Source organism: Petromyzon marinus, chromosome 17 (genome assembly GCF_048934315.1).
Source record: "Petromyzon marinus isolate PM22_M1 ecotype Great Lakes invasive population chromosome 17, UKy_Petmar_22M1.pri1.0, whole genome shotgun sequence".
Classification (NCBI taxonomy): Eukaryota; Metazoa; Chordata; class Hyperoartia; order Petromyzontiformes; family Petromyzontidae; genus Petromyzon; species Petromyzon marinus.
The window spans coordinates 14,193,202-14,209,090 of record NC_133683.1 but is presented as its reverse complement, the minus strand read 5'-3'; positions in this window follow the sequence as shown (position 1 = coordinate 14,209,090).

Here is a 15,889-nt window from a genome sequence, read left to right as displayed (position 1 = left end):
GGGTGTAACGTTAAGCCGCTTTTATGAATGAGATGTCCACGTACGGCTGTCGTGTCAATCTACGACTGGACGAGGGCCTCCCCCACGCCGTGCAGGCCATGGTAGTGATTTGACTTCACCTCAACTCTGGTGAGTGCAGGTTGGTGAAAGCGGGGAGCATATAGACCTTGGGGTATCGAAGTCAAGTACCTGACTAATTATTTTGCTGAATTGCCCTCTAATGCCCATCACATAGCCCACCACTATGGCAACCTGCTTGTGCGTGGTGGTCACACATGCGAAGACTATCCAGGTTCAGCCCTGCTTAGACTTGAGCTCCTGAATGTTGCTAGAGTACTACTGTAATGGGTTCAACTGAATCGCAGACGTAGACTTGGAGGCAACACATTTTATTCAGTTCCAACACACGGGGTTACTTCCCCTTAACAGAATAACAACCTAAGGTGGTGACCACCAGGCTAACTACACTAGTTACAACACTAGTTACACTAGTTACAACGTGACTGGTGTAGTTAGCCTGGTGGTGACCACCAAGCTAACGTCACTAGTTACAACATAACTGTTATTACGGACCGGGACCAACGACTTCAGCCCAGGTCCACGTGTTGCAGACTCGTTGAACAGAGAGCGTAGATGAAGGTTTCTTCCAGGATGAACAACAACCCCAGTCCCTCTCGGGACCCGGCTTAAATTCTCTGTGGCGTGGCGGGCTCCGCCCCTTGGCCACGCCCACCTTCCAGAATCCTCGGGAAGGATCTGGGTCCCAATCATGTGACCCCCACTAACCCCCTCTTGGGGCCCCTCTGTCAACTTAACCAGTCACGTGTCCTCCCGGATCAACCAGAGTGCCATGGCCTCACACAACCCCATCCTTCGGGCGGCACCCACACACCGTGTCCTGTCGGGTCGGCACTGCACTTACAGCATGGTGCCATCCAGCGATATTATTTAGCGCACACCGTGCGCCTCTAGGGCCGGAGCTGCACCCACAGCATGGTGACACCCTGCGATGTCACTGCACTATTAAACACCCAGGACGTCGTTAGCGTGAGGACGCATGCCGCGGATGCATTGTGATGTGGGGCGTCGTTTGGCAATGGATCCCGCAAGCTCGTGCAGATTGTGACGGACGTCACGCGTGCCTCATTTGATGATGATAATAATAATTGACATTTACAAAGCGCCCTTAAACAATCGTTCTCAGGTTGCTGCGCGTACATTTCTCACGTCGCTACTTTTCTCCGTGCCCCTCGGGCTGCCCCCTCGTCCACCGCAGACCAAACCCGGATATATTTTTCTGTCAGCCTAGGTCTTTCAGAACTGTGTAGTATCCTGTAATAAGTCTCAGCACAATCCCAGCAGATCTCGGTACAAATAAATTCCTGTCACTCGGAACACGAGAAGCCAATCGCCTGACTGTCCGGGGCAAACCCGGAGAGGTGGCAACCCAACGTCTGCTCCCTGGCAGCAACGCAGAGACCTCCCGTGTTAGCCAGGGCAGCTCCAGGTTCATATCCGCGGCTCCGGTCCGAGTCACGGAGGTGATACCTGTCGGGCAGCAGGCGAGGCAGCTTGGCGTGATGGCCTCGTGCCTCAAAGTCTGTTGCGCTCTGGGCCAGCGGACTGTGACTCGAACCGCCACGGTGACTGTGGTCCTTAGGAGTGCGTGATTAGTTGGAGCTGTCTTATCGCGTCATTTACCGCACGCCAGTCGCCGCCACCGCGCCAGATTATCCCCCAGTGCCCTCCACTGCCAGGCGTGTGGGTGGCGGAGGGTTACAGCGGAGCGCTGCTTTTCTTGATGCATAAATATTGCAGCCTTGGGGGAGGATACCTTGCCTGAAAAGGTTCTGCAGAATGTACGCTTCCTTTAACTGAGGAATACACAACCCAGCGATGCTGAACGAATAGCCATATCTACCAGGGGGCCCTTGCCTATAAATATCTGACTTAAATATTTCGTGACTGCAGGAATTCATATTCTTGGGTCTTTCGGTAAAGTCACGTAGATGGTTCAAAGAAAATAACCAAAAACTACGACGTTTCGATTACAACACAAGCGATCGTCATCAGGAGGAAAGATGACGATCGCTTGTGTTGTGATGGAAACGTAGTTTTTTGTTATTTTCTTTGAACCATCTACGTGACTTTACCGAAAGACCCAATAATATAAATATCGGCCCCTTCACCAGCATTGCTTCAAGCAAGGCTGACTGTTGATTAGACAATGAATGTCCAAACCGAAGTTTACTTGTGTTGAACCAATGTTTCTGAAATTGTAGACACCGAAAGGTTGTTTCGCTGATGGGATGTGTAAATACTGTAAGTGTTTTACGTGGAGAGGAGGCAGAGTATCCGCTGAGCTGACCATCCCCCCTGTAGAATAGCCATAATCACGGTAGATCTGGCAGAGTTACCGGTTAGACATGGGCGATCTGTTGTTGGCAAAAGTACTGGCATACATTGTTCTTGTGCTGCAATTAAACATTGGCTTTCAAAGTGCGGAAAGCGTTGCGTGACATGATTTGCATTTAATTTAGAATTATGGTCTAAAATTATGACCGTACTAAAGTTGAACAAAATTCTTCTGTCAAAATTACTGCAAAATATATACAGACAATGGCAGTCCGGTTTAGTGGCTTAAATAAACCCCCGGCGTTATTTGCAAAAAAGGCACGTGACACCCGCGTGAAGGGATTTAAATAAGCGCTGCTTTTGCACGTTTGAGATGAGCCGTGGAAGGTTGGTAGTCGAGGGCATCAAAGGCTTTAATGGGAGCCATGCAAATCCTTGCCACTGGGTTTCCACATTCTGCCTCCCTGTTGTCACGGTGGAGCATGGAACGCGGCGTGTCGGAGGCGTTTGGGTTGAGCAGGCACGAGGCGTGATTGTATGCAAACCGCATCGACTCCTCGCATCGAGTGCAAGCAGCACTCGCAATGTGTTGTGGATAATGGGGCTGGGCAAAGATTGGAGAGCAATTTGAAAACATATCACAGCATTCCCCTCATTTGAAGATGGGCTCAGCCCGCAAGTGTTTTCGGTCTTGGAGGAGGACCGGACAAATGGAGTTTGATCGAAAATGAAGGTCAGCTGGAATAAAATTGGCCATGCCGGGGGTCTGAGTGAGCGTGTACTGCAGACGTCATCGAGATTGGTGGAAGTCGCGGCGCCTAAATGAGACGAGATTCCTCCAATTTCTGACGTGCAACAGGAAATGAGTGATCAAGAATTAGAGCTGCTGCTTTGAGAGAGGGCTCATGTCACTCGTATTGGCTCTTGAAGGTTGATGGTGGTAGAGGGAGGTGATGGTACGAGATCGGGGTGGCCTGTTTTGACGGTCTTAAGTTTGATCGATTACAGAGATTGCGAGGGGAAGGTCGTGTTGCAGGGCGGAACGTGTTCCAGTTGTCATTGTGAGCAATTTGTAAATACCATGCGCACGAATGTGTTTTGCTACATTGAAGGGGACAACTGGCACTGACAAACATTTGACGTCATTAAATGTCAAAATCACGATGTTGTATTGAAGAATAACAGCAGTTCGCAGTATGACGTTAAGTTTGATATCAAGTCAAGAGCTTCGGGAGACGCAGAGTGAATCTCAGAGACGTTTGCAGGGACTGAGTCACAGCTGACATCTGTTCTATGTGGGTTTCATCAGGGTTCTCTGCATTCCTCCCATAGCTAAAGAGAATATATACATTGTAATTGGTATTGGCCAAATATCCCAATGCTGAAGATATTCCTTCAAATTACACAATTTAGATTACACACAGCGACATTGCCTCCCACTGCTAAAACGTGGCAGGATCGTCGTGAAAAAGAGCCTTGAGACTCAATTTTCTGAGTGTCAATTAATCAATTAAAATGTATTCTTATCCGCACATTACACGAATACAACAATCCACATATTATTGATTATTATCATTCACTACATATGCAAATTGTACAAACTTAGCATCATGAAGTGAATGAGAGAGACCCAAAGAGCCAAAAATAGAGACGATTATCGATTCGATTCGCAGTACTGAATCGTGACGGTTCACTGAATGTCCATGTAGCCACGAAGGAGGTGAATTGTATAAAAGCCGTGCAGTTTGACATCGTATGTATGTGACCATGTTTTAAATTGTATCGTTCTAAACCTATTAAGAGTGCCATGTCACCGTGGGAGCATTCGCCCTACGTGGTGAAGGTTATTTATTATATCAGCCTCTTAGCTCATAGCTTGAAGCAGGTAGCGTTAGCCATGTGTGCCTTTTCTGTGCCATGACTGATGCCATTGCTGCAGGACGTGGAGCAAAGCATTGGATGACCCTCAAACAGCCATAGACATTTCCACCGCCGCAATTCATTGCCGAAGCAGATGCTGCGACCGTCATGTGACCAGGTTTACTGAAGACTATAAGATCAAATTTCTAATTTTATTCCCATGGTGGACATTCCCACTTTTATAATGGCCGATGTGTCTGCATCAGTCGATGAATGATCTTCCCAAGGCCACGTCTGCAATCTAAATCTCAATCTCTTAATGGACATGTCTTGATTTTTTAGACAGTCCTAAGATTCCGTTCCATTTGACGCTATAAATACCACTGGGAAACTACCAGACAGTACACGGACAAGAGTATGCATGAGTAAAACATATGCAAGCCATCGAGTTTGCTCATTATATAATTCATGGTTGTTTAAAGGTATTCGTCAATCATATTAGACTACGTTATATTTTGACTTGAACGGTAGAGTTGCTTGCTTGGAGCGTGGCCTCGGAAACGTACAATCATCTCGCTGGGTTTGGTCGTCACAGCTATCAGCGACGGGAAGCCTCCGAGTTTAATCTGGCACCGGCCATTGGCAGAAGTGGGTCTTGATTGAATCATTAGAAGCTTGAAAAATTATCACACATGGTGAAGCACTGAGATGTGGTCCATGTCCCATCAAAGTGTCAAACCCACTTCATCGTTATGAAAAAGCCTCAAAGCGCAAGGAGGATATTATAATTTGAGGATATTGACGCATAACCTTACTGCTGGGGATAGGTATGGCTAGAGAGAATGTCAAGTACCACTTTATACAAATAATTTCTACGTTTTTTTTAAAGAGCCAATTTTAATTTTAAAATGATTTTCTTCTTTAACATTATATATACTTTTTTTATATATAACAGTTTCAAGACAGACCATATGAACAATTTCTGAGCCCATATATATGTATATAAATTGTTAGCAGTGACTACCCATGCAAAACGAGTAAGCTTTGAGCTAAAAGAGCAGAATCTGATCTTCCCGTTGAATGGGCTCCCAGAGGATAAACGTCTGTGCTTTTCTTGTCCACAAAATCATTGCTCGTGACCTCCAAACAGATTTATTGAGGCGCGTTTCGAATTGTGCCTTCGTAGGACTTAACTGAAAACACCCCTTCAGTAATTTTCAACTTATCGGGAAGATAATTTGTCCCGAAAAATAATACACTGGTTTGTTTTCCACTCGTGCGGTCCGAAATCACAGGATACAACCCCACAGTGACATTACATGAAATTAAACTATCAAGAAAACAATAACAATCGGTGGCCCAGGGGTCAGATCACTGAACCGGCACTGCTGACGTACGGTGTTTACATCCGGATGTCAGCCGCCTATGATTACACCATATGATCAAGTGTCCCGAGTTGATGGTCTCAGCTTGATCACCAATTACCGCATGAAAACATAAAATTCGCTTTTTCAATCAATTTGGCTGATACCAGCTCGGATATTTAAATATATTTTGTTGTCATCGATGTGCAATGAAGACTGTTTACAGGGCATGTATTCAAGATGTGCCCCAAGTGTGGATAAATGTGCCATTTGAAAGGCCTTCAGAAGCAGTTTGTGACGTTATAATCCGGGGCTGTTCTGCAACACAACGTGGGAAACTACTGTCTGTGAATTTGCAAATGGGAACATATTCTTGTCGTAACAAGGTGCCGAGAGCACGTGGAATGCAATTGAGGGGGCTGCGCTGTACAAAGACAAAATACTTTTTCAAACTTAGAATGTGATCATTTCGAAAGCCTAGTAATACTTGTGAATATTCGCTGGTTGCCGAGGAAATGGTTACTACCTTCTGCAGCGTCATCAGGACAAGAGGACCCACCGTGCGGGGTCGTCGCTGCTGTGTTTGGCACCCACTGCAAATCCCCTGCCTCTTCATTTTAATTGCTGGAAATGGAGCCACATTTCCATATTTACGTCGCAGCGTAAATATCGCATTATTTCTCGCTGCGATAGAAATACGGCTCTGAGATTGACGTGAGCACGAGGGGCAGCCATTTGTTTCAACACCCTCTAGGAAAGTGGCAGCCTTGTTGAAGATTTTCCTTTTATACCTTTTTTTAATGTTGAAGGATTGTCTACAGAAAGACGGCGCTTCGATTTGTATGCATTATAATTAAGGTGGTGAATCAGAGCTGCGTGTCACAATAATCCCAGCTCTGTGAGAATCTTAATGGAAAATTATTGAAATCTGTGGTCTGGCCGTAACGTTCAAAGTTTAAGCAAGAACTGTAGATGCTACCGTAAATTTGTTTCGACAGAATACCTCATTAGAGATGCAAAATGATAAGCGTCGGCTTATAAAAATGTCAAGATAAAAATAAAAGCCACGTTTAAATCGTAAAAGATTACGAACCACGCCGAGAGCCGCACGATACGCTGGCCGCCAAAATATACCACGTGACGGATCCATCCGCGCAGCCGTGAAATCTCTCCACAAAGTATTCAGTGGCTTTCTTTTATAATTTCCGGGCCGCTGAGCGTGCTCCAACCAGAAATATAGATTTATTGTTTGTTTGTTTAGCTTGGGCCGATGGTGAACTGAGGAGCCTGAATGAGATGGCAACCGTCCGTTGCAAGGAGACGCGGTGGAGGTGCAGCGCTGCAATGCAATTCACTGACGCAGCAAAACAAAACGGTCTCCGCTGAGCCAGAGCTAATTATTTCAAAGCCCTTGCACTTAACATTGAGGTGAAACCCACTGCCTGAGAAATATGCATCCAACCGACTCGGGGATTATTTTCCCAAGGTCCAAATATTTGATCCATTTATAATCCAGCCGGGGGGGGGGGGGGGGGGGGGGAGCGATTGCTTCGTGGTTTGTGCACTGCGCTGGGAACGTTGCGACCTGGCTCGGTTAACATCAGCGGCGAGTGACATGGCAACGAGCACTGGGTATCTCCTTTCCCAACCTGCACAGACCAGCGTGGTGAAGTATGCCCGAACCACCCCCTTGACTGATGCGTTGTGGGGAGGCGTTCATCGAGGAGTGGATTGACAAACGGCTGAAATATAGAACAGGGGAGTCAGGTGAGGCTATGGGATGGATTTGAGAGTGCACATTTGCGTTTAGGCTGTACCAATTTGTGGGAAGCCACCGACAGTTTATTTTGAATAAGCTTGCACCCGCCATACGAATGTGGATTTTCACCACTGGTTCAGTAGGCAATGCTGCCCCATGCTTTTTTTTGGCAGGAATCCACTAAGACTCGTTAATTTCGTTCAGTATATGCAGCACCTTACACATCGGATACGAGCGTGCATTACTGCACTTACAGGATTTGAATAAGCATAGAGGAAACCAGGATTTAGACGTTTTGGCTGACACGCCTTCTTCAGGCAGTATTCTCTCAATAAGTAAAAATGTATTTCCTGAAGAACCCCATGGCCTTTGATGAACCGCTTATTTATATTGTGCAGATTCACTCCTGCAGACATCTAATAGATTTTAGTGTCGTACCTCAGGTACGGACTTGTCGCTCAGCAGTAGAGTGAGCAGCTCGCAATCGGAAGGTTGCGTGTTCACCTTCCTGGTTGGGGATTAACTCATCCCATTATCCCTCTGGGATGGTTATAATAAGTACCATTTTGTGTTTAGGTCAACAGTGGTCGTCCCGTGGATAGACTCACCCCTGCCATAGGAATGGTGAATTCCCAGCACTAGCTCAGGGTTGTCAACAGTGGATGAGGACTACCTCAATGCTGATGTGAGGAGCGGGAGATCACTCGGACTTTTTGACTCTCGTGTAAATGCACGCACACCTATTCACGTTGGTATTTACATACAAAAAAATTTGGGGGAAGGACTAAAGGTGGTTTGGCATGCAGCGTAGCAGCAACAAACGCGTGCCCCATCGGCAGCATACTCCCCGGCGCTCATGAATGCCGTGAATGGAGATTGTCCATCGACTGTCATTTTGCTGCATAATTATCTTTTTTGTGCAAGATTTTTTTCTTTCACAAAATAAAAAAAAAGAATATCATGAATGTAATTATTGTTCTTCCATTTGCACTGCAATAATTACATTTCTGCAATTAGCAGCAACTTCATTTCAGCACTCGGCGTGCCTGCGGCGTTTCGCACCTTCACCCTGAGGAAGTGGAAGCTGGCACTGAGCGCGTCAATCCCACGATGACATTCCACACCCCCTCGCCAGGGTGGCCGTGGTCACAACCAGTGCCGGGCTCGTCGCTCTCCGTGGCTGTTCGCACATGGGGAGGAAATCGGACTGCCCGGGTAGAATAAAAACAAAAATGTGCACATGGGGGGACTTAAGTCACCGCTTACAGACTGCTCCGCAACCTACTTTCTGTACTGTACTATATAGTTTTTTTTTGCATAGCGGTTAAATGTGACAACATCTAAAGACGTGCATAAACACTGGTCTTATTATTTCATAGGGAGGAAGGCTGACAGTCATAGGCAGAGGGAAAAAAGTATGTTCTTGAACTGGGTCAGAGTCGACAGCACAGCTGTGGGGGCGGTGGGGGGGGGGGATTTCGGACAGGGGAGGGAGGAGAGCTAAGCTGGAATGGACGCTTTGACATCAGAGAGCCTTAGCTGTGTGTTGTGGCCACCCTGTGGGTTGGCGGTGTGCCACGCTACCGGGGCCCATCTCGGAGCTCATGCGTCCCCTGTGCGGCATCTGCGGGATCTGGCGAAGGGGAGAAAGGCGTTGGCAGTGAGGTGTGATGGCATCAACGAATTTAGCCATGATGACACATTGATCTTGAGTGCCAATCACATGACGAGTTCGCACGTCCGAACTTGTCGTTTGGCATGATCCACCAACCCTGCCTCCAAAAGTCTGGATGATAGTTGTAATAATAAAAATCACCATACCGTAGAGATAATAGGGACAGTTCTGGGAATAGTGATAAGGAGGAGCAGGGGGAGAGGAAGGAAATGGGTCCTTTGCGCGACAAACGGTCTGGTCTCTGAGAAGTACGCAGATGGATCGCAAAGGTCACAGAAGAGCGACCAAGCGTGGGCATCAATTTGCCGGAAACAGGGCGGTTTACAATGGAGCGAAATTAACTCCTGGGGTGTCAAAAAACTATCGGCTGCCTGTGCCATTTAATTTTCCCTCGACCCCTTACGGCTCTACAAAGGGTGTACTTTGTTGGAATACCTGGGCATCTGTCTCCAGAAATGCAGGGATTGTCCCTCGTTAGACGGCACAGACATTTATATTTAACCATTGCCCAAGCCGCTCGCGAGGTCTTTCTGCGCGTGCGGCGGAGCGAATGCGTGTTGCGTACGATGTTTGCGTACGACATTCAAAAGTTATTGCTTGGATGTTTTATTTAACGGCTGTTGGGTTTTTAACACCGTGCCGTGAACATTGCTTTAATGCGTTGTTGATTGCGGTACGGGAGCTGCTGCGGTGCGTGGAACGATCGGAACTGGAGGCCCACTTGAATGGGACATGCAGGCGATCCTATGCGCTGAACCGGCAAGACACGGAAGGGATTTTATGCCGCGGTTTGACGCTCATCAATAATTTCGGCGTTTGTCTGCATCACGCAGAGACGGCCTCACTGAAGTGTATCGCGTCGGGGAAGATGATGCTGCTGCTGCTGCTGCGTGTGACATTTGGCAGCTCGCCTTCCCATCGCTCGAGCTCGCTGTGAGGCAAATGTGAACCAAGTGTGGTGGCCCTGCCAGCGCTCATTGCCAAAAACTCTCCAGGGGCAATTACGCTTCGCCCAAAAACTCCGTGTGCAAGCTTGATTAGCTCTGCATGGCTCCTCGAAGAGTTTTGCTGAGCTGTCGCCGTCACATTCGCAAGGCAACGTCAAGACTTTATTTCACGGCGCAATTTGCACTCGCCACCAAAACCGCCCAAACAGATTTAATAAGCCACCCCCACACATATTTTTTAATGTAAAACAAAATGGAACAAGATTTGGATTGTTGGCAATTTGTTTTGTTTTTCGTAGAGTCGTGCTCTCTACAAAGGACCCCGGTGCTGTAGTACTTCCTGTATACGCAATTCCGTTGCTTGAAGGTCACGGGATGTTTTAATAAATCGTCCCCGTGAGTCCTATAAACGTACGGTGTGCAGCAGGAGTTGCAGTGCAAACCCACGGTGCTTCTCCTGATGACTATGTGACCTGTTGCACTTTGAGTGAGGCTTCGTCGAGATACCTTGCCCACACTCACAGAATTGATGGCTTGGTTCTCATTATGTATCTCACAACATTGCTTTCTTTCGACAACTCATTATTTGCCGTCCCACCCAGGCGAAATGTGGCAGTGCTGGGTTTCTGCGGAAATAGCGCCTGGTCTAAATAGGTGTGAGAGCGCGCACCTTACACATTTTGCCCCTGTGTGCATCACGTACCCATATCGTCTAGCTGCTCCTGCAACACGAACGCTGCACATTCACACGGAGCTTGCGTGCAATGTCAGAGTTTCAGGCTTTGCGTTGAGCGGCGTTGATAGAGCACGGTTATTACTCGGAGGCGCGACCACCAGGGTTTGCCTTATGTATGTCGGGTGTAGTAAGTGTTGGGCTAGAAGATTGCTAGGAGTTGGCGTTGTTGAACGTTACACCCCCCCCCCCCCTCAATGTGAGAGTTTTATCCGGGTTCTCCAGCTCTTCCAACGTGAAACCAAATTCTCATCAAGGGGATTCATGACCAAACATCCCAATGTAGCAGGACCCCTGCTGACAAACACGCCTTGACACGCGGAGAGGCTTTTCTGGATAAATTATAATTGACGTCGTTATCGTTTCTGTATCTCGATAACAATCATCGCGCAATGAATGGCAAATTACCCGAAGCAATTCGCCATTTGTACATGTCACGAGCGTTCGTTCCGTGTGCGAGTGTGTGGGTGCCTTTGGCACGAGTCCAGGACGGGCTCCTGGTTTAGGGTAATTCTCTGCAAGGGCTGCGCGCGGTCATTGCCGTCCGGTCTCCGTGCCCGCGGGTTGCCTGACATCCTTCATCTCCCAATCGAGCGCCTGGTACACGGCTGCCACGACAGGCTCCCTCTTGCAATAGAGCTATGCCTCCAGTGCCTCCTGAAAACTCCTTCTAATGCCTGTTTTGGAACACGCGCCTGGCTATTTAAATGTGTAAATGGTTAAGCGTTACTCGGCGTAAGGAGATCATTTGTAGTGTTGTAATTTTGGTTCAGGTGAGCATGGAAATGATGGTATCTGTGGTGCAATAATTGCCTTAATAAATATCCGTGAGTATTACTCAAAGGGCAGGGGTGGGTACACGAAATAATGAGGGCCTCCTGATTATAGCCATCCTGGAAGAGCCTCCCTTAATGGCTGCTCGTGTGACAGCTCCTCTTGCCTCTTGTCGCACTTCTGCTGTGACAGTTCCTGGAAAGCCGGCTTGCTGGCTAGCGGTAACCATTACTCTCCATAACGAACGTGCATTTGCGCGGGCGGTGTTGTAATTAGAGAATGATCTCGCTGAGCGGCCACTCCGCGGCTCACCGTGAGAAGGTTGCGAGTTCAAACCGCGGCCGCCGTGGGTCAATACGGTCATTCTGAACTCTGCGGTCAATGAAATGATCGTCCCTTTGTGGGAAGTTCAGACGGGGAGTAAACGACCCATTGATTCGTAGACTTCATATCGGTTCTTAAACTCAGGATACACGCGTAAGAACCGTTCGTAACATAACATGTTTAGAGATTTGTAAGCGTTGGATACGATAAGTTTGCGACGCTAGTAGCCCCAGGTAGCCCTTACATTTGTCCCCACAACGACAGTACAAGATGATGGGAATTAAAATGGTATGGCGTATGGGGGTGGGGGGTGAAATCGGGTGAAATCATTACACGACTAAAGTCAACAGTGGTTTCCCTATGAACTGACTCATTCCTGCCATAGACGTGTGTAATTTCCACATTTACTTCTGGGCTATAAAAATGTGATGAGCATTACGCCAATGCCCATTTGAGCAGGGTATCACGTTGACCCTGACTTTACCTGCCAAAGGAATGTGGAATTTCCACTGCTTCAGGGCAGTCAATCGGAGATGAGCACCATCTGAATCCTCGTTTGAGCCGGCTGAAGGGTTAACAGGAGCTGCAGGCAGGGCCCGTGAGTGGCCAGAGCCTGCAGGGCGACGCCACTTCACACCATCACGACGTGCTCGCTTAACCCTTGCCTGCTCGAACCGTGCGCACATTGTGCCATTCAGATTGAGTGGGGCAGCTGGTTTGTTTCAGAGCAGGTTCTCGTCTATTCACTCTCCTGTGGACATATAGAGAGATATATTTCCTGTGCAGGTCTTGTGGCGCGGCAATTAAGATTTGTTCGTATTTTGCTGCGTAGTTTGACTTTAATCGGCCAGGTGGCTCAGCAGTAGAGCGAGCGGCTCGCAATCGGTTGCGAGTTCAACTCCTGGTTGGGGAAATAAAAATAATACAATTTAATTTAAAATTAAAAGAATAAATTGGAAACAATAAAAGCAAAAAAAATCCACGACGTTTCGATCGCAACAAAAGCGGTCTTCATCAGGTTGGGGGCTTACGCAGCCAAACATCCCTATGGAACTGATTAAATTATGATTGCGTTGCGAGGACATCAACAGCGAGTTTCCCATGGATAGACTGGCCCCTGCCATAGTAATGGAAAACTTTTACACTGCCCCAGGGCTGTAGATAGGAGACAATAACTGCCTCAATGCTCACTTGAGCAGGAAATCACTTTGGCTCTTTTTGTCTGCTATGAACAGTCAGTAGTATATTGTGTGTTTGCATTTATTGAAGTGCTCTAACAAGGAACGGTTTACTGAGCAGAGCTTTCCACCTTCAGAAGCCGGCCGAAGAGACCCACAGAGGTGTCCTGGAGCCCGCCAGCTGCCCATGAGGTGGCACCTTCACCTGCACAGACCGAGGTGGCATCTTCACCTACACAGACCGAGGTGGCATCTTCACCTGCACGGACCGAGGTGGCATCTTCACCTGTACAGACCGAGGTGGCATCTTCACCTGCACAGACCGAGGTGGCATCTTCACCTGCACGGACCGAGGTGGCATCTTCACCTGCACGGACCGAGGTGGCATCTTCACCTGCACGGACCGAGGTGGCATCTTCACCTACACAGACCGAGGTGGCATCTTCACCTGCACGGACCGAGGTGGCATCTTCACCTGTACAGACCGAGGTGGCATCTTCACCTGCACAGACCGAGGTGGCATCTTCACCTGCACGGACCGAGGTGGCATCTTCACCTACACAGACCGAGGTGGCATCTTCACCTGCACGGACCGAGGTGGCATCTTCACCTGCACGGACCGAGGTGGCATCTTCACCTGTACAGACCGAGGTGGCATCTTCACCTGTACAGACCGAGGTGGCATCTTCACCTGCACGGACCGAGGTGGCATCTTCACCTACACAGACCGAGGTGGCATCTTCACCTACACAGACCGAGGTGGCATCTTCACCTGCACAGACCGAGGTGGCATCTTCACCTACACAGACCGAGGTGGCATCTTCACCTGCACAGACCGAGGTGGCATCTTCACCTGCACAGACCGAGGTGGCATCTTCACCTGCACAGACCGAGGTGGCATCTTCACCTGCACGGACCGAGGTGGCATCTTCACCTGCACGGACCGAGGTGGCATCTTCACCTACACGGACCGAGGTGGCATCTTCACCTGCACAGACCGAGGTGGCATCTTCACCTGCACGGACCGAGGTGGCATCTTCACCTGCACAGACCGAGGTGGCATCTTCACCTGCACGGACCGAGGTGGCATCTTCACCTGCACAGACCGAGGTGGCATCTTCACCTGCACGGACCGAGGTGGCATCTTCACCTGCACGGACCGAGGTGGCATCTTCACCTGTACAGACCGAGGTGGCATCTTCACCTGTACAGACCGAGGTGGCATCTTCACCTGCACGGACCGAGGTGGCATCTTCACCTACACAGACCGAGGTGGCATCTTCACCTACACAGACCGAGGTGGCATCTTCACCTGCACAGACCGAGGTGGCATCTTCACCTACACAGACCGAGGTGGCATCTTCACCTACACAGACCGAGGTGGCATCTTCACCTACACAGACCGAGGTGGCACCTTCACCTGCACAGACCGAGGTGGCATCTTCACCTGCACGGACCGAGGTGGCATCTTCACCTGCACGGACCGAGGTGGCATCTTCACCTACACAGACCGAGGTGGCATCTTCACCTGCACAGACCGAGGTGGCATCTTCACCTGCACGGACCGAGGTGGCATCTTCACCTGCACGGACCGAGGTGGCATCTTCACCTACACGGACCGAGGTGGCATCTTCACCTGCACAGACCGAGGTGGCATCTTCACCTGCACGGACCGAGGTGGCATCTTCACCTGCACAGACCGAGGTGGCATCTTCACCTGCACGGACCGAGGTGGCATCTTCACCTGCACAGTCCGAGGTGGCATCTTCACCTGCACAGACCGAGGTGGCATCTTCACCTGCACAGTCCGAGGTGGCATCTTCACCTGCACGGACCGAGGTGGCATCTTCACCTACACGGACCGAGGTGGCATCTTCACCTACACAGTCCGAGGTGGCATCTTCACCTACACAGACCGAGGTGGCATCTTCACCTGCACAGACCGAGGTGGCATCTTCACCTGCACAGTCCGAGGTGGCATCTTCACCTGCACGGACCGAGGTGGCATCTTCACCTACACGGACCGAGGTGGCATCTTCACCTACACAGTCCGAGGTGGCATCTTCACCTACACAGACCGAGGTGGCATCTTCACCTACACAGACCGAGGTGGCATCTTCACCTGCACAGTCCGAGGTGGCATCTTCACCTGCACAGTCCGAGGTGGCATCTTCACCTGCACGGACCGAGGTGGCATCTTCACCTGCACAGACCGAAGCAGCCCTGCCGCTCGCCAGCGTCTCCCAGCAGAGCCAGCGGCTGGCCCCCACGTATCTCACGATAAGTTCACGCCGTCAGACGGGGTCAAAGGTAAGGCTATCGCCCTGGAATTGCTCGTTCACGCGGCTGCTGGCGGGAGGGCCTCCGCCAGAGTGAAATCTTAGACGGTGATTTCCCTCCTCTTTCACGCTGGCCAGACGTGTTGGAAGAGATGAACGTACCCACACTTTACCCCACCATACGCTACCCACTTACACCAGTGATCGAATCGGCGTCCATTGCACCACCATTACAGCTGCCCTCAAAGCCGTGTAAAGTCTCTAACTTTCATATCTTCTGTTTTAACACAAACTATTTTTACGCTCGTAATATTTAACAATTGCAAATAATAAATTTACCGACAATTGCATTGACATTGTTTCGTTTGATCGAGTGATGCGTAAGCACTTGGGCTGAGTGCATTTAAAAAAATAATGTACCGAGTAACTCCGCACGTGCAGAGCGGAGTGCAGCAGGCACAAAGGCAGACTTTGCACATCACGTGCACAGGGAAGGTTCGGATTTTATTCAACGGAGAGTGAAACAGAAGTGTGTGGAATTTCAACACCTCGCGGTGAGACTTGTGAGCAGCATGCATAATATTCTTGCTTCTTTACAAATAACAATCACGTCACTTTGGTACTTTGACGTGTTTACTGCA